The following is a 26,313-nucleotide window of genomic DNA, read 5'->3' on the forward strand; positions in this document are numbered from 1 at the left end:
CTAGTTCGGTGATGTCACTAGTGAAAACCAGACTGGGTTAGTTATTCCATCATTCGAGTCTGCTTCTGTGCTTTCCCTCAGACTATCGTCTGTGATTGTTTTCTTTTTTTGACTTTCCCTGAGACAACTTAATTTTGTGACTTCTTCGCACTTGCCACGACTAAGCTCCATAAGGGCTTATGAAGCTCTTCCTTGTCAATCCTCTCGTGATTCTTTCCATCTTCAGAAATATTTGCACTATTCTGTTTGGGATGGAAGTGTAGTCAGAATAAGCAAATGTTGCAAGACAATTGGCATCAAACTTGCATATGAAACTATGTGCTGATAATACTTTAGTAGTAGCTTCTTTTTGTTTGGAGATGTTGTCACCTTGGTTGATTTTGGTGCTGAGGCCATTTCAATCTACTGATTATGTTCTTCAGATTTATTTGGCAATTTATCGACAAAAAACAAATGGGATATGAATTTCCTTCTTGCAGCTCTTTGCCCTGTCAGAGTAGGTTGTGTTGCCATCTTTGGGGTTTCAACCAAGGAAGAAATGGACCTCTCTTTTATCTTCGATGGTAGTGTAGTAGTTGGACCCTTAGAAAAATCAACTTCTGTCTCAGGTGGAAACGCATGGTCCCTGATAGCCTGAATTTTTGGATCATCCCTTCAAACAAGTAAACAATCAATCATGTTAGGTAGCAGCATATAGTAGAGTACCTGAGTCGACATCACAGGAAAAAAATAATAAGTGGCTGGAATTCTAAGCTTTTTTTGCACAAAACAAGAATGTATGTATACATAGATAGATTCTTCTATAGATACATTCTAAGCTTTTGGTTCACAAAAAAAAACAAGTTTCGTCTGGGTATTAGTGAGAGTTTACACTTGTATTGCATAACTCCGCTGTAGTACTTATACATAGAATTAAAGAAATTGAGAACTGACAAGCTGAAAAACTATGCTGTAGATAACTATATAGATAACCTTGTTATTTTAATAATTACTTACCTGAGTTTCTCTTGAGGAGCAATCCCAAGAGCAGCGTTGCAAATGGGGCAGGATTCGATCCCCTCCTCATCTATTTTCTTCATGATACAATCCCTGCAAACTACTTACGAAAAGACAGTCAAAAAGAGGAATGATGACCCACAAGTATAGGGGATCTATCGTAGTCCTTTCGATAAGTAAGAGTGTCGAACCCAACAATGAGCAGAAGGAAATGATAAGCGGTTTCCAGCAAGGTATTCTCTGCAAGTACTGAAATAAGTGGTAACAGATGGTTTTTTGATAGGATAATTTGTAACGAGCAACAAGTAACAAAAGTAAATAAAGTGCAGCAAGGTGGACCAATCCTTTTTGTAGCAAAGGACAAGCCTGGACAAACTCTTATATAGAGAAAAGCGCTCCCGAGGACACATGGGAATATCGTCAAGCTAGTTTTCATCACGCTCATATGATTCACGTTCGGTACTTTGATAATCTAGTCTGTGGATCTAAACATATGATCTTCCACCAATTAAACCAACTAGCATCAACTACAAGGAGTAATTAACACTACTAGCTACCTACTAGCACCAATCCCGGACTTGGAGATAAGAATTGGATACAAGAGATGAACTAGGGTTTTGAGAGGAGATGGTGCTGATGAAGATGTTGATGGAGATTGCCCTCTCCCGATGAGAGGAGGGTTGGCAATGACTATGGTGATGATTTCCCCCTCCGGGAGAGAAGTTTCCCCGGCAGAACAACTCCGCTAGAGCCCTAGATTGGTTCCGCCTCGTGGCGGCGGAGTTTCGTTCGAGAAGATGGCTTCTTATTTTTTTCCCATCGAAAGACTTCATATAGCAGAAGATGGTCACCGGAGGGCCACCAGGGGGCCCACTAGGTGGGGGGGCACCAAGGGGGGTAGGGCGCGCCCCCACCCTCGTGGGCAGGGTGTGGCCCCCCTGGTGAAGTTCTTGCTGTTAGTATTTTTATATATTTGGAAAACGTCTTCCGTGGAGTTTTAGGACTTTTGGAGCTGTGCAGAATAGGTCTCTAATATTTGCTCCTTTTCCAGCCCAGAATCCCAACTGCTGGCATCCTCCCTATTTATGTAAACCTTGTAAAATAAGAGAGAATTGGCATAGTATTGTGACATAATGTGTAATAACAACCCATAATGCAATAAATATCGATATAAAATCATGATGCAAAATGGACGTATCAACTCCCCCAAGCTTAGCCCTCGCTTGTCCTCAAGCGAAAAGCCGAAATCGAAAAATATGTCCACATGTTTAGAGATAGAGGTGTCGATAAAAAATAAAATACGGACATGAGGGCATCATGATCATTCTTAGAACAACAACTTATATAATTCTTGTCATATGCTTTCTTATTTTAGTGTAATAATTCAACCACAATTTCAAGTATGAATCGTAAACTTCATTGAAAACTAACAAACTATAATCCCAGTCATTGGAGCAATTGCAATTTATCATAACATAAGAAAGAGTCAATGTATAAGAGCTTTTCAGCAAGTCCACATACTCAACTATCATAGTCTTTCACAATTGCTGTCACTCGCACAATACTTATGGGTATGGAGTTTTAATCGGACACAGAGAAAGATAGGGGCTTATAGTTTTGCCTCCCAACGTTTTACCTCAAGGGTAATGTCAACGATAATAGTTAATGAAAGCTCACATCCAATTAGCCATATATACCGGGATCTTTCCAACATACCGTGCTTGCCAAACGATTAAATGTAAAAAGGAAGGGTGAAGATCACCATGACTCTTATGCAGGGTTGGGGATAAAAGTAAAAGATAGGCCCTTCGCAGAGGGAAGCAGAGGTTGTCATGCGCTTTTATTGTTGGATGCACAAAATCTTAATGCGAAAGAACGTCACTTTATATTGCCATTTGTGATATGGACCTTTATTATGCAGTTTGTCATTTTTATTTCTTCCATATCACACGATCGTATAAAGCTTATTTTCTCCCACACTAATAATTCATACATATTTAGAGAGCAATTTTTTATTGCTTGCACCGATGACAACTTACTTGGAGGATCTTACTCAATCCATAGGTAGGTGTGGTGGACTCTCATGGCAAGACTGGTTTAAGGGTATTTGGAAGCACAAGTAGTATCTCTACTTGGTGCGATGAATTTGGCTAGCATGAGAGGGAAAGGCAAGCTCAACCATGTTGGATGATCCATGACAATATAATGTATCTCAGATGTAAGAACACATAACCCATTACGTTGTCTTCATTGTCCAACATCAACTCTTTATCATGTCATATTTTAATGAGTGCTCACAATCATAAAATATGTCCAAGATAGTATATCTATATGTGAAGACCTCTCTTTCTTTATTACTTCCTATTAATTTCAACGATGACCAAAACTATGTTTGTCATATCTCAACAACTTTTATCCATCATACTTTTTCTATGTGAGCTCATTACTCTCCATGAGATCCATATGATCTCTTTGTTTCTTTTTATTTCTTTTTCTTTTCTTTTATTCACTTAAGATGATGGCAAAAGAATCAAGCCCTTGACTCAACACTAATCTTTATTATATATAGCTCATGGACTCGATTACATAGAAGGATCCTAAAGCAAAACTCACAACTAGATCATACTAAAAACTTTTATTCTACTAGATCAAGATATTACCAAAAGGGATCAAACTAAGAAAAACGGTAAAGATAAAAGTGATGGTGATACGATACCGGGGCACTCCCCAAGCTTGGCAGTTGCCAAGTGGAGTGCCCATACTAGATACTCAATTCTTCTTTGTTGGTGGAGACGGTGGTGACTTTGTTGATGGCGTAGGCTTGTCATCCTTCTTCCAAGGCATAGGCTCACTATCATAGAAGGATGACCGAGTCTCCTGAAACCTCAAATCTGCAGCCAAACTCATCCTCTTGAATCTATATTCATACTCACAGTTTTGATTTTGCAGGTCATAGATCTGGGCTTGGAGGTGCTCGTTTTTCTCATGAAGCTTGAAGATCCCCTCCCCAATGTCCTTGACGTCCAGCTTGTGGTTGTTGGTGAACTCCGTGATCATGATGTGATTGGAATCGAGTCCACGCTCCACCATCTCCTGACACTAGAAAACTTCTTGCTCCAATGCCTCGAGCCTTGCCTCCGTGCTTCCGGTCTTCCTTGGTCCCTCAGCATCGCGGATGTGCAACAACCCCTCACGCATCTCAATGATTTGAGGGTGTTGCAGCACTTCTGCGAGGTAGGGGTTGATGACCTTCTAAAAGAACTAGTCCTTGGGGGCGCTTGAAGACGACATGATGACCTGGATCTGTCAGGAAAACAGCCCGAAACAAAAATAGGAGATTTTTGCGTGATACGGGAGTTAAGACCCTCGGGAGATTATATCACTACTAGGAAAAGGCCTACTAATGGCGCATCACTGGTGCGCCATTAGTAGCACGCCACTAGTAATTTTTACTAATGGCGCACCACTGGTGCGCCATTAGTATATAACACCATGCGCCATTAGTGTGCCTCCCAGGGGCCATATTTAACCATGTGCTTTGGCACACTAATGGCGCACTGCGGATGGATGCGCCATTAGTATACTTGGCATACTAATGGCGCACTCTATAGTGATGCGCCATTAGTATGAATATTAGGTTTTATTTTTTTTACATTTCTGATTTTTGCACATGTTACAAAATATATTATTTGACAGAATATAGACAGTAGCACACAGCAACAACAGATTCATCGAATACAATAGAAGATTAGTCTCCGAATACAATTCATCATATTAGTCTCCGAATTCAAAAGACCGAACAAAGATAAAACATTACAAGTCTCGAGACCACGAGTATCGAGTTTGTCGGAAGTAATACTAATCCTAACAAGTCCTACTAATCATCATCATACAACTTCTACTCGTTATTCATAACAAGTCATACGATCATCATCTTGATAGTCATCGAACCAACCCTACTTAATTGTTCTTAGCACATGATCATCAGTATTAGGCAGGACCTAAATACCCTATTTAAGCTAAAATAGCATAAAACAATATAGACCCTGACTCTCCATTATGGAGAATGGAGAAGATCCTGTCTCCAATTCTTGCGCTACACTTCCTTTTGCTTCCAAGAAGCTCCTTATGACTGCCCATACATTTTTTCCATCCTTTGATTTTCTTGTCTCCACTTCTTTTAGAAATCTCGTATGGACAGTTGAGATTCGTAGGACGACCTGGCTGTATGTTCAAAACATTAACACCACCTTTCAGATACATCATATGAGGCACACAATTCTCTGGGATTATCTGTTGAAAAACATAGTAATAACTTCATAGTTAGCAATGATGTACTAGTTTTAGAAGTATGCAAAAGATGCACGGATGTCGTAATAGTAAAAATCTTACCAGGGTATCTCCATGGTAGTTACCATAGTTGAACACATGCACTAGTGGCATGTATTTACCATAATGTTGAGGAGTTTGATTGTAGATATTGTAATTCTCAATGTCAGTACAAAATCCGACCAAATGATTTTTCTCCTGGTAAGTTGTTAATTCGAAGCCATCGGTGTAGTAGGTTTTGTCTACCATCTCCCGCACATTCTTTGAACAATAAAAATAAGCTGTCAATGGAAATAAGCTGTCAACTATTTTTAAATAAACAATATAAATTAGCTAATAACTATGTTTGAGAAACTCACATAGCGGTAGAACTGGAGGCGTATCAACAAGGACCCAAATGTCCATATTGTCTTGGTTGATGTCAGGATTACCAAGATCCTTGGTGATAAGCATACCCTCATCAAAACCATACATCTTGCAAAATGCTTCAAATTTTTGCAACCAAAATGGGTTACGCTCTCAGAATTATATAGATTTACTTCAAAGTCCACATCGTGATGAGTCCTTAGGTGAATTTTCTTTGTTTCAGAAATTTCATGGTCTTCAAAATCCATCCTCTCCAAGACATAGCGTCTTGCATGGCATGGGATAAGCTATACTCGAATCGTAAAAGATGAAAATTACACATTGAAATAGTTGAAGTCATGCTTAATTATGAAAATAACACTTGTCATCGTTGTGTACCGTTTCAACTTCGAAGGTCTCCTCGAGCTTAATGCTGAAGCGCCGATCATCGTCCAGGTGAGGCATGTCGCACAGACCTCGATCGTCATGGCACCAGTCGCACTCCGCCGGGAGACTTTCGTCGTCCGATGATGATGATGACATATCCTACGTTCATAATTCAAAACTACATCATTTAGGGTTTGTCGACACCAAGGCATCCTAAAAGCTAAGCTTTTATCGTTTAGAGTTTTTCGACGCCGAGGCACCCTAAAAGCCTAAGCTTTCATCATTTAGGTTCTTATCGACACCGAGGCACCCTAAAAGCCAAGGTTTTATCATTTAGGGTTTGTCGACGTCGAGGCACCCTAAAAGCCTAAGCTTTCATCATTTAGGTTTTGTCGACGCCGAGGCACCCTATAGAAGCCAAGTTAAGTTTTCATCATTTAGGGTTTATCGATGCCGAGGCACCCTAGGTTGGGCCTAATCACTTGGCTCTATTGCCACCTATGTTGGGTTTATCATCTAGGGTTTATCGATGCTAACGAGAATTCTAAGTTGGGCCTAATCACTTGGCTCTATTGCCACCTATGGTTTAATGCAGCAAGAATGGCGGGGCAGTTGATCCTACTTAATTAAGTACTAAGATACCCTGGCCCATGCATTAGTAGCAAGTACCCCATATGTCCGATTTTTAGCAAAGTCATGCTAAAATTCACAGAAAATTTCAGCATGACCTTTGCTGAAAATAAGACATATGGAGTACCCGAATTTTCCGGAACAGAAGTTAATCGACATTCCGACAAACTCAAGGGCCTCTCAGGGTACCTGCAAAATCATCATGACTTGATGGTCAGAGACAAAACCCAGCAAACTAGCACCACAATGTGCCTCTACTTTCATATGGATGAAAAGGCCACAAACCATATGGTCCTATGCTTTCATATGGACAAAAATCAGCTCAACTTATGTGAGCTTCCATTCCAGATCTAATAGGTCACCCAACAAAAAATCATGAATAGTTTTAGCTGAAAAAAAATCATGGATTGCTGTTAACTGAAAATTAGTGAAAGAAACTATTGCTGATCATGGATTACTGTTAATTAAAAATAGAGCATCTGGCTTGTCTTATCATGTTCACTAAGTCCACAAAAATGAATAGGTTCAGTAAACTTGAAGTACTCAACACTAAACATGGTTTAGAGCTCACTACACTACACTACATCGTGCAATGGTTCAGACCTCACTACACTAGAACAAGCTCACTACACTACACTACACTACACATGCTTAAACTCTGAACATAAACAAACACCAGCAATGCAATATGTAAACTACCTCTGTTTCTAGGCAACAAGAGTTATCATCAATGCTTTTGAGTTTATTAAGTACCTTCAGTTCTGAGTTTTAAATGTCAAAAGAGCTTCACAGAATCTTGAATCCTCCAAATCACTCTTAACAGTTCTGCATTGCACAAAGGCAGCAATGAGCCAATGATATCAGTAGCAATAATAGGTGCTTACATTCTCATAACGTCAGTATTAGTTAACCAAAATACAACCTACAGAGTTCTAGTACAGTGAGTAACTCCCAATTCTTTTAATAGAAGCACAATTAACAACACAACTAGGGAGTCTAGGACAATGCCACCAGATAGAATTTGAAGGAAAAACGTTCTTCCAGAACCTTCAAGCCACAATCATACATAGAGTGGCTGATCATATAAGCTATATTTAAATAAACATCAACTAAACTTGATGACAAGAAAAACTACAATCACATTGATACAAACTAGAGCATATAGCAATAGTAAATTGCTGCCACATATAGCAATAGTAATGCACCTAATCAACATTGTAGAGCATTCCTGTTACAAACTTGTTCCGATCCTGCAAATTAATGGGGAGGAAGAACTAGGGAGGGAGGGAATGGTAATGGTTCAGAGAAGAACAATAGTAATGCTCCATATAGCAATAGTAATGCTCCATATGTTCTGATCCATATAGCAAGAAGAACTAGGGAGGGAGGGAATGGGGAGGAAGGGTGGAGAGGGAGGAAGGAGGAGAGGTACCTGGGTGGGCGTGGCCAGTCGCCGGAGGGGTCGGGGTCGGCGGCGGCGTCGAAGGGGTGGTTCAAGGGCGTCCGAGCTCGTCCGGGCCTCGTAGTCGAAGAGGAAGACGACAGTGGTCCTCCTGGGCGCCTCGGTTGGTCGTGGGGAGGCCGGCGGCCACGTGCTTCGCGGGTCGAGGGCGCGGGGGCGGCGGCGCGGGGGAGCGGGGGCGGCGGCGCGGGGGAGCCAGAGCGGGTGTGGCGAGGGATGGAAGGGGATCTGGCGAGGGAGAGGGAAGGAGGTATCGCGCGAAGGGCCGGGTATCCAGCTATAGAGGGGGGAATGTTAGTAATGGCGCACCATCGAGGGGTGCACCATAAAAACACTCATAGCAATGGCGCACCATTCTCTGGTGCGCCATTAGTAACTTTTTTTTTCTGATAGCAATGGCGCACCCTCCTCTGGTGCGCCATTAGTAATTTCTTTTTTCATTATTTCTTGTTGCATCTAATAATTTGTTTTTTATCAAATTTGTTATTTTCATGAGGTCTAGAACAAAATATATCATCAAATATCATCAAATTTGATTTTTTTAATATCATCAAATTTGTTTTTTATTTTTAATTGAAAATATCATCAAATTTGTTATTTGAAAATATCATCAAATTTGTTATATGAAAATATTATCAAAAAGCGGGGGAGGGTTCGGGGTGTCGGCGGCCGCGTTGGAGCGGGCCGGGGGAGGGTGCAGGGGGTCGGCGGCGGCGTGGAGCGGGGGAGGGTGCGGGGGGTCATCGGCGGCGGTGTGGGTCAGGGCAGCGGGGGGAATTAGCTAGGGGGGCGAGGGAGAGGGATGAAGGGGATTTGGCGAGAGGGAGGGAATTAGCTAGGGGGAATCTTACTAATGGCGCACCATCGGTCGATGCGCCATTAGTAATCTTTTTTTACATATTAATGGCGCACCGGGCAGAGGTGCGCCATTAGTAATCTTTTTTTATATATATAGCAATGGCGCACCAGCCAGAGGTGCACCATAAGTAATTTTTTTTGTTGCAATTTTTTAGAAAATGAATATGAATATGAAACAGTAATATTTTTTTATAAAAACAGTAATAATTGTTGTTTAACAACAATTGTAGTCTACACTTTTTTTTATTATTTTTTTAAAAATGAAGAGGGGAGAGGAGGTGCGGGTGGGATCGAGATCGAGATGGAGGGGGAATCGAGATCGAGATGGAGGGGGATTGAGATCGAGTGTCCTCATGAATATTCAATATTTTATCATATTGAATATGAAAAAATATCATCCAATTTGAAAAAATATTCATGAATTCAAAAAGTGCCCATGAAATTTAAAAATATTCATGATATCAAAAAGTGCCCATGATATTTAAAATTATTCATGATATCAAAATATATACTAATGGCTTACTTCTACAGGGTGCGCCATTAGTAGTTTAAACTAGTAATGGCGCACTGTGAGGCGGTGCGCCATTAGTAGTTTTGCAAAAAAAAAGAATAAAAAAAAATTCAATACTGGCGCACTCCCTGTCTGGTGCGCCATTACTAGTTTGAACTAGTAATGGCGCACTTCGGTAGGATGCGCCATTAGTATGTATGTAAAAATGAAAAAAAAAATTATCACTAGTGGCGCACCTGTTTTCTGGTGCGCCATTAGTGTCTTCCACACTAATGGCGCATCACCAACTGGTGCGCCATTAGTATATAGTAGTGGCGCACTGCCTCCCTGGTGCGCCATTAGTGTCAATCATATCTATAGCCCTTTTCCTAGTAGTGTATAATGAATTTTTACCGTCCAAAATACGTGTCATGTATGAAAACGGAGCCCGGAGAGCACACGAGGTGCCCACGAGGTAGGGGGGCACGCCCAGTAGGGTAGGGCGCGCCCTCCACCCTCGTGGAGCCCTCGTGTCCTTCCCGGACTGCTTCTTATTTTTCTATTTTTCTAAATATTCCAAAATGGAGAAATATTGCCTTAAAAACTGTTTTGGAGTCCGTTTACTTACCGTACCACATACCTATTCCTTTTCGGAGTCTGAGACGTTCCGAAAAGTGTCCCTTATGTATTCCTCCGGGGTTACGGTTTCAATAACATTGGTTTCAACATTTATGGGATTACCTGAGATATAATGTTTGATTCTTTGATTGTTCACCACCTTCGAATTTGTCCCTTCGAAGTTGTTTATTTTTATGGCATCGGAACGATATAACTCTTCGATAACGTAAGGACCTTACCATTTAGAGAGAGGTTTTCCTGCAAAAAATCTTAAACGAGAGTTGTATAGCAATACATAATCACCTACATTAAACTCATGCTTTTGTATCCTTTTGTCATGCCATCTTTTAACTTTTTCTTTAAACAAATTGGCATTTTCATAGGCTTGGGTTCTCCATTCATCAAGTGAGCTAATATCAAATAACCTCTTCTCACCGACAAGTTTGAAATCATAATTGAGTTCTTTAATAGCCCAATATGCCTTGTGTTCTAGTTCGAGAGGTAAGTGACATGCTTTTCCATAAACCATTTTATACGGAGACATACCGATAGGATTTTTATATGCAGTTCTATAGGCCCATAATGCATCATCAAGTTTCTTTGACCAATTTTTTCTAGATCTATTAACAGTCTTTTGCAAACTTAATTTGAGCTCTCTATTACTCAATTCTACTTGACCACTAGACTGAGGATGATAAGGAGATGCAATTCTATGATTAACATCATATTTAGCAAGCATTTTACGGAAAGCACCAAGAATAAAATGTGAACCACCATCAGTCATTAAATATCTAGGGACTCCAAATCTTGGAAAAACAACTATTTAAGCATTTTAATAGAAGTGTTATGATCAGCACTACTAGTTGGAATAGCTTCTACCCACTTAGTAACGTAATCAACAACAACTAAAATATGTTTATATCCATTAGAGGAAGGAAAGGGTCCCATATAGTCAAAGCCCCAAACATTAAAAGGTTCAATAACGAGAGAATACTTCATAGGAATTTCTTGACGTCTACTAATATTACCAATTCTTTGACATTCATCACAAGATAAGACAAACTTACGGGCATCCGTGAAGAGAGTAGGCCAATAAAAACCAGATTGCAATACCTTATGTGCAGTTCTATCTCCAACATGGTGTCCTCCATAATCTTCGGAGTGACACTTTGCGTAGGATATGTTCCTGTTCATGCTCAGGTACACAACGTCTAATAACACCATCTACTCCTTTATAAAGATGTGGGTCACCCCAAAAGTAATGCCTCAAATCATAGAAGAATTTTTCTTTTGCTGGTATGTGAAACTAGGTGGTATAGACTTAGCAACAATGTAATTAGCATAATCAGCATACCATGGAGCAGTATGAGAAGCATTTATGACATTTAATTGCTCATCAGGAAAGCTATCATCAATAGGAAGTGGGTCATCAAGCACATTTTCTAAGCTAGACAAGTTGTCTGCAATGGGGTTCTCAGCTCCCTTTCTATCAACAATATGTAAGTCAAACTCTTGTAGCTAGAGAACCCATCTAATAAATCTAGGTTTAGCATCTTTATTTTCCATGAGATATTTAATAGCAGCATGATCAGTGTGAATAGTTACTTTAGAATCGACAATATACAGTCTGAACTTATCACAAGCAAATACAACTGCTAAGAATTCTTTTTCAGTGGTAGCATAATTTCTTTGAGCATTGTCTAGAGTTTTACTAGCATATTGAATAACATTTAATTTTTATCAACTCTTTGTCCTAGAACAGCACCTACATCATAATCACTAGCATCACACATAATTTCAAAGGGTAAATTCCAATCAGGTGGCTAAACAATTGGTGCAGAGATCAATGCTTTCTTGAGTATTTCAAATGCTTCTACACAATCATCATCTCTACTACTATTAAACAAGCAAACATTTTCTTCCCTAAACGCACCCTGCTAACAAACACATAACTACACAGGATAGTTAGAGCCTCATGATTATGCCTATCCATTTAGATCTAGCTATCCAAATAACAACTCACCGTCATCAAAAGTATGGTTAGCAGTTTGCGAGGGCAGACGAAAACTCTGCCATCCGCACCCACACCCGCATTTGTTAGGCGACAGAAAAAAGGCACAATATATATGGGAAACAACTCGTCCGCTCCACACGAGCGAGCTGTTGGGCGGTGGCTGCCGGCTTCATCGCACGATGGGTCGCCACGGATGCGTCGATGTGACGGTCACAAGCAGCAGCGGGTCACCCAGGATGCACCGGTCGCGGGCAGTGGCGGGTCCCAACCGATGGTTATGGGTCAAGCCGGGGCAGCGGCGCATCTTTGGTAGATGAGGAAAGGACAGGAGAAGGAGAGGCCTGGCGGCGTCCGAGGAGATGCTTGCCGATGAGCGGGCTCCGGCGGCCACCTGGCGCTCAGAGTTGGATCAGGGCGCTAGGGTTTCCCTGCCGCCGACTCACATGCCACAACAGTCAAGGGGTGACGCGTAGATAGCAGTCTGACGGTGATGGTGGTAGCAGGTTCAAGATCTGGCGCCCTCTTCTCCTCTACGCCCATAAAAAACAGCTAGCTGGTTGGATTTTTTCTTGGAGGAGCACATGCACATATGGAAACTGCAGCTGTCGGCTTGCTTGATCCAACAGGCGTGCGAACACAATCGATTTGATGACCAAGTGTGTGTTTTCCATGGAAGTGGGCTCCCCTACCCAGGCCCTCCTCTGCAAGGCCAGTTGGGTATGTTTGATTTCTTTAGTACATGCAATTACAACCACCATTATTCATGATATATTCTGAAGATAGAATATTAGCAGTGCAACATCTTTGTTGGTTTAATCAAATACTTCAGCCAGCTTCAATTTTTAGCCTGCTCGGTCATTTTGGATTGTTTAGTTTCTGTTTTGGGTGCATGTCTTCAATAGAACAATAAAGTGATTTCAGGTGCTAAAATAAACACTAAAGGCTACTTGCTCATGGCGACTACATGTGTAGAAAGATGATCCCAATGGAGGAGATCCCGACTATCCATGTGAAGCCGGGGTGGAAGAAGGGCATGAAGTTTTTCTGGTACAATTATGTGTTTCAAAAGTTATTTGGGGTGTAGTTTTTATATTATCACTATGTCTATGAAGTTATATTTCCAAATATTTCACTTTTGGCATAAGCTGAGGCACCATTTATTTTAAAATATTTTCTGAAGTAAAAGTTGTGAATAAATTGCACGATTTTTCAAGTGTGTGAATTGCACTTTTGCTAAAAAATAAGATAACAAGGTGCAGGATATGAATGGTTGTGGCTTATGGGGTCAGTCAGGGAGGCGACGACGGGTGGGAGCAGCGACACATCGGCAAACTACAATGCATGTGTAGCGCGCAGTGGCAGTGGCTGCATGGACACAATGGACGAGCAACAACGCGAAGCAGGTGCAGGTGGGGCCGTGGGGGTAAGAGTAAGTATCACTTGTCATGTTTAACTCATGGCCAACAAAGAGTATCACTTGACACTCCCTATCGGAAGAATACTGTTGTGACGATTATATATGTATGTGTCCACTCAGTTGGTTATTTAGTATTAATTTCTTATCACTTCCCTTTTCTTGCAGTCAAGTTTTGAAACTGGGCTATGATGAGAAGTTCATCCATATATGGGAATTCTACCTTGTATACTCTGCCGCTAGTTTCAAGTCATGAGCAGTTAGAGATTACCAGGTCCGGATGTATATACGTGTGTTCTCTGTATAGGTTTACCTACATTATTCCTAGACAAATGGAAGTCATATATACCCTTTGTTCTTCAAATATCATCTTACTAGAAATTGTTTGGTGCTATCCAATGCAGACTAAAATTTGAGTTGATGTTGATTTCTGCAATTATGTTAATCTCAGCCATATGATTAAGAGATATCTGTAGATGACATGTATTTGAGTAAAAACTAGATTAAGAGAGATCTATAGATAACATGTCTTTGAGTAAAAAGTAGTAAATTAGAAACTTTGGTGAACCGGAGAATGCAAGCTTTCATCGTCGACATTGTAAATAACCCGGGATAGAGACTTGACGGCCACATAATTATTTTACACTGACCTACTGAACCACGAAACAATATTGCTGAGCTTCAACATTTTGTTAAAACATCACACAGAAAATTATATACAACCGACCAGATTGTTAAATCCTGATGTGTTTTAGGCTGAACTCAAGAAATGTGAATAAGCAAGAAATCTTCTGAAGAGATCAGTGCATAATCTCTTACGCAACTGCTACTGCAATTGATTCCTTTCCAAGAACCGGTAAGATCTTTCTACAGATCTTTGCGACGTATCTCTTTTAAACTTACCGAGATTTTATGTAGTTGCTTTTCCTCTAACAAGGTGCATCTAGATATATATATATTCAGCACATTTTATAGAACTGATAACTTTGAATCTTTCTGTCTTTCATCAGATCATGCTTACTGTTGGCTTTGCACTTGAATAACTAAAAGTGCCAGGACAGTACGCATTTTCATCATTTTAGCCATTAAACTTACTTATGCGTCTTTGGTATATTCATCTTAGTTACGAAGGTCTTTGAGTGGATTTGGTCATCCTAAATTTTGTGTGGATTCTTTTTATATTCCCTCTCTCCATTTCCTTACCATGAATCTAACGCTTTATTGATCTGTTTTTAGCTTCCAGATGTTCTGCAACTATATACACAATAGATATTGTTTGTCTGAATTGTAGTTTCACTCGATGAGAAGCTGAGATAAACTAAGAATGGGGCAAAAAAATTTGACTCTTCCTACTCGCAGGCGGTGCCCGTTATGACTCCCATGGGTGGTTTTACCACAGCCATCAAACCTTCAAATTCTGAAGATAACAAGCAGCCCAAATCCAAGAAGAAAACTAATTTAGTTATGCCAAGACTGCTGTTTTTTTGTGTACCTTTGTTCCAACTTTGCATTGACACCATGTATGCTTGGACAATGTTTATATGTTCCTTTGATTTTCACCCAAGACAGTAAAAACTCTGAAATCTTCATAGGGTATTTGATTCCATTTTTACTATACAATAGACTCAATAGGCTATGCCTTTACATTCTCTGTGGAGAAGTTCAGCCAGTTGATTTGTGACATTTTCTTCTGATTTCTTGGTGGCATGATTGGCATCATGAAAATATAATGTATGGGTTTGTAGGTATTCTTTTGTTTATAGAGAAAGGGTCATCCTATAGTATGAATTCAAAATTGTATACTCGCATGAATTTGACATGGTTTGATTGCGACGTGCATTACACATGCACGCTTACTAGTCAAAAACAAATGGTATATCTTTTTGTAATAAATTAGTCAGAGGCCGAGAAATTTTTGAGAAGTCCTTAATGAACCTCCTATAAAATCCGGTAATACCAAGGAAACTTGTTATACCTTTGATGTCCTTGGGACATGGCATCTTTTCAATAGCATCAACCTTGGCTTTATCAACTTCAATACCTCTTTCAGAAACTTTTGTGCCCCAAGACAATACCTTCATTAACCATAAAGTGGCACTTCTCCCAATTCAAGACAAGATTAGTTTCTTCACATCTCTGCAAAACTCGATCAAGATTGCTCAAGCAATCATCAAAAGAAGATCCATAGACGGAGAAATCGTCCATGAAAACCTCACAAATATTTTCACAAAAGTTAGAGAATATAGCCATCATGCATCTTTCAAAGGTACCAGGTGCATTACATAAACCAAAAGGCATACATCTATAAGAAAAAGTACCAAAAGGGCATGTAAAAGTAGTCTTTGATTGATCTTTGGCTGACACAGGTATTTGAGAGAAACCAGAATAACCATCTAGAAAGCAAAAATGTGTATGTTTGGATAATCTTTCTAGCATTTGATCGATAAAAGGTAAGGGGTAACGATCCTTTTTAGTTGCCTTATTTAATTTGCGGAAATAAATTACCATCCTATAACCTGTAATAATTCTTTGAGGAATCAATTCATCTTTATCATTAGGAACAACAGTAATACCTCCCTTCTTAGGGACACAATGGACAGGACTTACCCGCTGACTATCAGCAGCGGGATAGATTATACCTGCCTGAAAGAGCTTTAGTATTTCCTTTCTTACCACTTCTTTCATTTTAGGATTCAGCCGTCATTGATGATCACGAATTGGTTTAGCATCTTCTTCCAAATTAATTTTATGTTGACATAGAGTGGGACTAATGCCCTTAAGATCATCAAGAGTATACCAAATAACAACATGGTGCTTCTTCAGAGTTTTCAATAATCTCTCTTCCTCATGCTCTGAAAGGTTAGCACTAATAATAATAGGATATATCCTTTTCTCATCAAGATAAGCATATTTAAGAGTATCCGGTAACGGATTAAGCTCAAACACGGGATCACCCTTGGGTCGAGGAGGATCCCCTATGATTTCAACAGGTAAATTGTTTTTCAGAATAGGTTCCAGTTTAAAGAATACTTCATCTATTTCCCTTCTTTCGTTCATAAACATGTCATTTTCATGGTCTAGCAAATAATGTTCTAAGGGATCACTAGGAGCTACAGCAATAGAAGCAAGACCAATAATTTCATCCTTACTAGGTAATTGTTCTTCACGGTGTTGTCTACTAAATTTAGAGAAATTAAATTCATGAGTCATATCAACTAAACCGATAGTAACAACATCCCTTTTGCAATCTATGGTAGCATTAACAGTGTTCAAGAAGGTTCTACCAAATATAATGGGAAAAAAACTATCTTGTGGGGAACCAAGAACAAGAAAATTAGCAGGATATTTAGTTTTCCCACACAAGACTTCAACATCTCTAACAATTCCCACTGGTGAAATAGTATCTCTATTGGCAAGTTTAATTGTGACATCAATATCTTCTATTTCAGCAGGTGCAATCTCATGCATAATTTCTTTGTATAAGGAATGAGGTATTGCACTAGCACTAGCACCCATATCACATAAGCCATGATAACAATGATCTCCTATTTTAACAGAAATAACAGGCATGCCTACCATAGGTCTAGGTTTATCTTTAGCACAGGGTTTAGCAATTCTAACAGTTTCATCACAGAAATAAATAACATGCCCATCAATAATATCGGACAAGAGATCTTTAACAATAGCAATATTAGGTTCAACTTTAACTTGCTCAGGAGGTGTATATGTTTTAATATTGCTTTTACGAACTACAGTTGAAGCTTTAGCATGAACCTTTATCCTAACAAGGAAAGGTGGTTTCTCAACATATGCAGTAGAAACAATAGGATCATTCTAAGTGACAATCTTTTCTCCAACTTTAATAGGTGCAGCTACTTTCACTTCTATGGGAGGATGATATTTAAACCACTTCTCCTTGGGGAGATCAACATAAATAGCAAAAGATTCATAGAAAGAAGCTACTATCTCAGAGTCAAGTCCATATTTAGTGCTAAATTTACGGCAAATATCGGTATCCATAAAAGATTTAACACAATCAAAACTAGGTGTCATACCTGACTCCATACCATTGTCGAGGTCCCAATCTTTAGAGTTGTGTTTAATTCTTTCCAATAAATCCCATTTGAATTCAATAGTCTTCATCATAAAAGAGACAGCACAAGAAGTATCAAGCATGGTGCGATTGTTATTAGAAAGCCGAGCATAACAATTTTGAATAATCATTTCTCTTGAGAGCTCATGATTGGGGCATGAATATAACATTGAATTAAGCCTCCCCCAAGCTTGAGCGATGCTTTCTCCTTTGCGAGGCCAGAAATTATATATATAATTGCGATCACGATGAACAAGATGCATAGGGTAATACTTTTGATGAAATTCCAATTTCAATATCATCACATAGCCTATACCATGTCGATGCATCTCCCTTCAAAGATAAAGGGAAGACCTTCTTCTTACCAACATCTCCGGGTACACCTGCAAGCTTAAATAATCCACAAACTTCATCCACATATATCAGATGCTCATTAGGATGTTTTGTTCCATCTCCTAAAAAAGGATTAGCTAGCAGTTTTTCTATCATACCCGACGGAATTTCAAAGCAGTCATTTTCATTTTCAGTAGGTCGAGGAGCAACTCTTTGCTCTACTGTTCGGGGTGAAGATACCCCGAACAAGCCCCTCAGAGGATTACTTTCCATCATATCAAGTGACAGTAAATTTCAGCACACTATATAAAATTTTCCTTACCAAATTCCACCTACCAAAGGCGCTTCACTCCTTGGCAACGGCGCCAGAAAAGAGTCTTGATGACCCACAAGTATAGGGGATCTATCGTAGTCCTTTCGATAAGTAAGAGTGTCGAACCCAACAAGGAGCAGAAGGAAATGATAAGCGGTTTCTAGCAAGGTATTCTCTGCAAGTACTGAAATAAGTGGTAACAGATAGTTTTGTGATAGGATAATTTGTAACAAGCAACAAGTAACAAAAGTAAATAAAGTGCAGAAAGGTGGAGCAATCATTTTTGTAGCAAAGGATAAGCCTGGACAAACTCTTATATAGAGAAAATCGCTCCCGAGGACACATGGGAATATCGTCAAGCTAGTTTTCATCACGCTCATATGATTCGCGTTCGGTACTTTGATAATCTAGTATGTGGGTGGACCGGTGCTTGGGTACTGCCCTTACTTGGACAAGCATCCCACTTATGATTAACCTCTATTGCAAGCATCCGCAACTACAAAAAAAGTATTAAGGTAAACCTAACCATAGCATGAAACATATGGATCCAAATCAGCCCCTTACGAAACAACGCATAAACTAGGGTTTAAGCTTCTGTCACTCTAGCAACCCATCATCTACTTATTACTTCCCAATGCCTTCCTCTAGGCCCAAATAATGGTGAAGTGTCATGTAGTCAACGTTCACATAACACCACTAGAGGAGAGACAACATACATCTCATCAAAATATCGAACAAATACCAAATTCACATGACTACCAATAGCAAGACTTCTCCCATGTCCTCAGGAACAAACGTAACTACTCACAAAGCATAAACATGTTCATAATCAGAGGGGTATTAATATGCATATAGGATCTAAACATATGATCTTCCACCAATTAAACCAACTAGCATCAACTACAAGGAGTAATTAACACTACTAGCAACCTACTAGCACCAATCCCGGACTTGGAGATAAGAATTGTATACAAGAGATGAACTAGGGTTTTGAGAGGAGATGGTGCCGATGAATATGTTGATGGAGATTGCTCTCTCCCAATGAGAGGAGCGTTGGTGATGACGATGGTGATGATTTCCCCCTTCGGGAGGGAAGTTTCGCCGGCAGAATAGCTCCGCCAGAGCCCTAGATTGGTTCCGCCAAGGTTCCACCTCGTGGCGGCTGAGTTTCGTCCGAGAAGATGGCTTCTTATTTTTTCCCATCAAAAGACTTCATATATCAGAAGATGGTCACCGGACGGCCACCAGGGGGCCCATGAGGTAGGGGGCGCGCCCAGGGGGGTAGGGCGTGCCCCCCACCCTTGTGGGCAGGGTGTGGCCCCCCTGGTGAAGTTCTTACTCTCAGTATTTTTTATATATTTGGAAAACATCTTCCATGGACTTTCATGACTTTTGGAGCTGTGCAAAATAGGTCTCTAATATTTGCTCCTTTTCTAGCCCAGAATCCCAGCTTCCGGCATCCTCCCTCTTTATGTAAACCTTGTAAAATAAGAGAGAATAGGCATAAGTATTGTGACATAATGTGTAATAACAACCCATAATGCAATAAATATCTATATAAAAGCATGATGCAAAATGGACGTATCAAGGAACTCCACAGGCAGGCATGCAAGTTTCATGCAAAGATTTTAAAGAACCGAATTTGACGTGCTTGGCAAATGAAAACAATATTAGGAGTAAATTAGCTACTAGCAACAATGCAACATGACTAGATCTTTGGCTTGCATCCAGATTGAGAGGGCAAGTAGTGGTGCAGCAGTAGCATCTAGATTGATTCTTATCAATCAAGTGGTGCAACCACATTTTATTTAACAATAATCATCCTCTTGGCCTCTACAGCATGTGGTGCAGTCACTTTGTGAAAGAAAAAAGTGGGGCAGCCACATTTTATTTAAGAATGTGAAGCGCGGCTATAGCAAAAACATAGAACTGGAATACTTACCTAATACAAATAACTATAAGAGCACACCACTCGGGCTCCGCTCTGGTCGGCAATGGTAAGCGGAGGTGCGATGGATTTGAGCCCCGACACCTAGATTTGATGGTGGCGGTGGCGGTCGTCGGGCGCGAGGGGCCGACGACTGTTGGGCTTGGGCAGGGGGTGTTGGTGGTGGTCTGACCGGTATTGGCTCGGGCCGGAGGCAGTGGCACTATGCTAGGCTAAGGTCTTGCTTTCGGTTGTGGCCGGGGTAGACAATTGCGATGCCCGTGGAGCATTCTCTCATTAAAGGCGGCATCAAGGCAGCGTGCTTGCTTCTTCGTTCGGGACAACAACTTTGGGGGAAACTTTGATCCTAGAAGATGACGACGTCGATGCGATGCTCCTCTTGGGGCATCATCTTAGGAGTGACCACTGGTTCGAGTGACCATTGGTAGGCCATAGCCGATGTTGTTGGTGTTTGCCAGATGCGATCCGAGTTCTCGATATTTTGGTGGGCAGTTTGATGTTTGCTTTGAAGCTGGGTTAGTGAGTGTGATCCTTCTCGAATTACCTCATTCCCCTACGACACCCCTCCCTTTCTTTGACGGGTGTGGTTGGGTGGCAACCAGATGGCGAATGCTCAAGGAATCCAGTAGATAATGATGGACCCCCCGATCGAGTCTTCTCGAAATAGGCTTTCGCGCCGCTTTATGAATAAAGTAAAACCAACTAGTCCAACAAGGAGTACCAACAACTGACACAGATTCCCGGGTGAGTCTTCATGATTTGGAGCTTGGTTCCATCTCTTGTAGAGTGTTGTGTTGTTGTGGTGCTGGTGTGATGTTTTTGTGTGCTGCTCTGGGTTTGTCTGCTCTCAGTCTGGTCTTTGTAATGTGTCTTCTTCTTCATACATGAAATGAAATGCAATGCCGTTGATTTCGTAAAAAGATGACCACGGCCAGCGCAGTGCAGAATGCCTGTTCAAACAGACATAACATTTCATGCCACCATCTACAACCTCCCCAACCATTACCTATGAAGCTACTAGAGTGCATCGACACCATACAGTTCCATTCACCCTGCAATAGGTGCCAATGCTTTACAACTTTTTCTCCTAGCACCAAAAAGAAAATGGGACCGAATAAAGTCCTTCCAAGAGGATGGCCCTGGCGGCCACCACGGGGATGTCCAATGTGCGGCCACCATCACGGTTTTGGGTACCGCTTGAGAAAACCGGTTATCGAGCGGTAACCGCGTTTCTCGCTGCCCTCCGGTAAATGGGCCTCCCGTGCAAATAAATTCGGCCTTTATTGAATTTTTTGTCCGGCCCAGCTAGAGCCCGAGAAGCCACGGCTGCCACGATGCGTCTCGCTACTCACACACCCAAACGCGAACCCTAGAAGCCGAAAACGCCAGTCTCTCTCATATCTTTTTCCCCAAATCGTTTCCCACAAAAACTTGGCGGCGGCGGCGGCACCCAATCCACCCCTTGGCTCCCGTCCAGCTCCACCGCGGCCGTGCTTTTCCCCCCTCCACGGCCTCCTGGGGCGCTCCCCATCATGGCCGGTGTTCGTGGCACGGGTCGTGCGTCTATCACCGTCGGTCAGGGAAGAGGGGATGTGTTCCTTCATGGCCAACTGAGCAGATCCAGAGGCAGAGGTCATGGCAATGGCAGTGCGACCATCCCCGCCGACCGTTCGTCAGGAAGAGGACAATCCACATGATTCACAGATGACATCAATCGGAGCGGATATGCCACCGGCGGGGCTCGTTATGGTGGCATAAGCAGAGGCCCGGAGGTTCCATTGCCAATTCCAACACCAAAGAAAGGTTATTTCTTCAGATTTCGAGATGTTCTTCAGTTGACCAGTTATATTTGGTATATTTTATCTCTAATTTCCTGTCCAGTGTGTACTCATTTTGCTTTGAATCAAATGTTATCCAAATTACATGCAAAATCATTACATTGCTTCTGTATTTTTATTTAAGGTAATGCAAATGATGTAACAAATATATGGTGTCATGCAAAATCGTTGGAAGGAAATGCATGGTCTTGTTCTCATTGTGGGGCTGTTAAACTTGGTGGGGGTGCAACCCGAATCAAGCGGCATCTAGCAGGACCGGGCAGGTAATAGTTCTTGCTGCCATACTGATGTTATTCTTGCTGCCATAGTACTGCTATTCCTGCTATCGTAGTATTCTCGCTGCCATATAGTGCTATACAACATGCTAATTATTCTTATTTCTATCGTACTTATATTGTCGCTGCCACAAAGTTCTTGATGCCCTGCTATTTTTGCTTGCTGCCGCGGTAATAGTTCTTGCTCCATAGTTTTGTTATTCCTGCTGCCATAGTATTGTTGCTGCCATATAGTTCTACATAACATGCTAATTATTCTTATTGCTATCATACTTATATTGTCGCTGCCATGAAGTTTTTGTGCCCTGCTATCTTTCCTTGCTACCATGGTAATAGTTCTTGCTAGTATTGTAGCTGTCATAGTATTGTCACCGTCTAATTCTTGCTGCCGTGCTATCTTTCCATTCTAAAGCCGGTGTTCTTGACCCAGAAGGACACTACAAGTAAAACTTTGGAACAAGTCTATCACACAATAGGTCACTCAATGCAGCACTTAGGAAGTTGGCTAGTCCTTCGGAATTCATTAAAATGATTCCTGAAATTGACATGTATACCAATACAAGGGGGGCTTTTGAAGGCATGTACCCTTGTAATGCAACCAGCCAAGTGTCCCCAATTCAGTGGTGGGAAACATTTGGAGATAGTACACCATTGCTTCAGAAGTCTGCTATTCAGATTGTCTCTCAATGCACCTCTTCAAGCGGTTGTGAATGAAATTGCAGCAAATATGCTTTGGTGCATACACTAGTGAGGAACCGTCTTGGTTTGGAACGGCTGCACAAGATGGTTTTTTGCCACTACAACCTTGGGCTTCGAATCCGCTTGATTCTTGGTGAGCCTAAAGAGAACGAGGTTGTTCCTTGCGCACTGTTGATGAATACCTCACTCTATGACTGTGGTAATGAAATCATGGGTTGGTTGGGGACAACGGATGACTCCATGCCTTCAATGGATCAGAACAATGACTATGATGGTGATGCCTTCAATCCGGTTGTCATAGAGGTGGGATGGGACAAAGAAAGAGATCTAGGGCAAGTAGGATGGAAGAGGAGGAAGAGGAGGAAGAGGAAGAAGAGGAGGAATGGGTGAAAGAGGAAGAGGAGGAAGATGAGGAAGAAGGTGATTGCCCTTTAGTTTATATCAACACTATATGAATTTATTTATGTGGTTCAAGTGCTAACTAGTAATTTTTGTAGCTAATAATGATGTGATGCTTCCCAACAACAATGAACCTTTGCAGAAGTCTACTAGGAAGAGGAGGAAGAAGACGGTAATAATGAAGTGCTGACTTTGTTCGTTGGATTGCTGCCACCCAAAATTTTGTTCACTTGCTGCCATCTAATGACATGCTTCAATTTATTCTATTTTGAGAACAAATACTATAGACAAATCTTCTTGCTAACAACTTGGCATTTAATTTGTTCACTTGCAGCTTGATTCTCTGTAAGGGTTGAGGAAGGAGACTTGCAAGTCTAAAAGGAATCGAATGACCAGTTTTGTTGGTCGATGCTATGTAATGCACTGAATTGATGTTGTGGGGCTGCAATATGGACTGTGGACTGAATTTATTTTGTTGTGGGACTGTAATATGGACTATGGACTGAATTTATTTTGTTGTGGGACTGAAATATGGACTATGGACTGAATTTTTTTTGTTGTGGGACTGCTATGTGTAGCTTCATGTGAACTTTTAATATTAAGTCTAGTTTCTAAAGTCTGAACTATGTTTATGTTGGTCATTATGTTCCTAGATGTGTTGTTGGTCTCTGGAGTATAGTTTGTTGCTATATGTGCTGTGTAAACTTGCTTGATATGTTATATATATAGCAGGCATGCTATCAAAAAATCATTTTTTTTATTTTTGGTCCCACAAATTTGAATTAAATTTGAAATAAAATTTCGTCCGAAATTTACTCGGAATTTTGCGGTAACCATGGTAACCGCATTTCCCAGTCACCCACGAGAAAAATGACCTCCTCGGTAACCAAATTCTTGGCCACCGTGTTGTCGGGACATGGAAGACGCCTGGAAACGTCAAAGGTCGGATGCGTTGTCCACTCTAAACTTCCAAAGAAGAGAGGTGGCGACGTTAGACCGAGAGCACGAGAGCATGGCATCGGCTCCGGATGGGCTTCTCCGTGAGAGCACGAGCGAAGAAACTGCCGCAGACCGAGAGCATAGCCAACGGGCCAGGTTAGACTGATGTTTGCTCGCGTACTTGTTTCCCCTCTCCTGTAACTCTAAACCCCATCTCCGCAGACGGCGACGTGCGTGTCCAACTCTGGCCCAGCGCCGTGTTGTATGTGGCCAACTACGAGCTGGCAGTGGAGCTGGTCTATGACTACGTACGATGACATCGGCGACAGCGGTGCGTCGTGCATCATCGTGTGCTTGCGCGAGCCCATCGCCAAGGACATTCGCTTGGTGGAGGCGGAGGAGGATGGCCGCGTCCCGTCCCGTCTATCTGCTTAGTGGAGAAAGATCGACTGATTTCAACGATCGCGATTTCGCCTCGGCCGCCTGCCCCTACCTGTTAGCGAACGTTCACCTGGAACCACGGCCTCGCTCGGTGGCTGCGGCACGGGGTTTCTCCGGAGTAGCTCCGGCGCGCCCTACCGGAGAGGAAACGTCTCGGCCGCAACGGCCAGACCGCAGCGGTGGCGCACGCAATCAAAAGGCTTGGCCGCCACGGCGAGATCACAGCCCAGGCAATCAATCATAAGGCTCAGCAATGACAGCATCGCCTCCGGCGCTCTTCTGGATCAGATCACGAGGTCGCATCAAACGCCAACCAGGCAAGCACCGACCGAGAGACAGACAGACGTGACAGGGAGAGAAAGCAAACGTAGCGCGACGCGACGGTGACGGCAGACGGGACGGCAGCGTGACGCGAGGTCGCAAAGAAGACGGGGCGGCGGCGTAGGAAGGCCGCGGGGAGACAGCACGCGCAGTGCAGACACGAATGGGGGGAGGATGAAATGAACCCGTTGAGGCGACCGACGGAGCGGGGTAGAAGAGAGAACTCACATGTGTGCCCGTACTCGGCGAAGGCGTTAGCGTCGCGGAAGTATCCCTTACAGAGCGAGCACGTCAAGAACGCAGCGAGCGCTGCCCGCGGCACGCGAGATACCCCCGGCTCGCCCCCCATCTCTCCGCCGCCCGCAACCACCTCCGCCACCAGGACTACTAGGAAAATGCTTATAGATAGAAGTTTACCAGTAGCGCCTGTTTATGACCCCACGCTACTAGTATTTAGCAGTAGCGCTGGGCGGAAAACACACTACTACTAATATATAACAGCAGCATTTATTTGCTTTGGCCGCGCTACTGTTACATGGGCTGCAGGGCAAAAGCAGTAGCCCACTTAGCTGTAGCATTTGTTTTGAACGGGCGCTACAGCTGGTGGGCTTAGCAGTAGCGCCGGCCTCTAAATAGCGCTACTACTAGAGCAAAAGAAAACCGGCCCGAGCGCCCCCGCACCCCCTCACACTCTCACAATCGATCCCCTCCGCCCGACGACGCCGCCGCGGTTAGGGTTCGTCCTCGGCCGCCTCACCCCCGTCGACGGTGCCGTGTGCCGCCACCACACGCGGTGGCCTCTCGCCTACTCCGACGCTCCAACCCCATAAGTCCCCCTCGATCTCCTCCTCCCTGCACGCACCACACTAGCTAGGCTCCAATTGATTTGCCGCGGTGGCTCGCCATGTTTTGGGATTTAGGGATTGGACGGTGGCTCCACACTTCGATGCGACATGCTCCTCGCGTGATTGGGGAGAGAATAGAGAGAGGGTTTAGGTGAGAGAAGTATAGGCTTTTTGTTGCTCACCGAAACTTAGGATAGAGTAGAGAGAAGTAGGTAGAGAAGTAGAGGCTTTTAGCACATATAATTGAAACTTGGGTTTCAATTCTTGGCCGCTACCCCTGGAGGAGTGGTGGCGGCGCCGGTGCCTAGTGTTCTGGGGTTTAGAGA

General features: G+C 42.3%; 1 pseudogene; it reads right to left on the bottom strand.

Moving 5' to 3' along the window:
• LOC125507346 lies at positions 1 to 25,491 on the bottom strand (annotated as a pseudogene).
• Positions 25,492 to 26,313: the final 822 nt, after the last annotated feature.

Source organism: Triticum urartu, chromosome 5 (genome assembly GCF_003073215.2).
Source record: "Triticum urartu cultivar G1812 chromosome 5, Tu2.1, whole genome shotgun sequence".
Taxonomy (NCBI): Eukaryota; Viridiplantae; Streptophyta; class Magnoliopsida; order Poales; family Poaceae; genus Triticum; species Triticum urartu.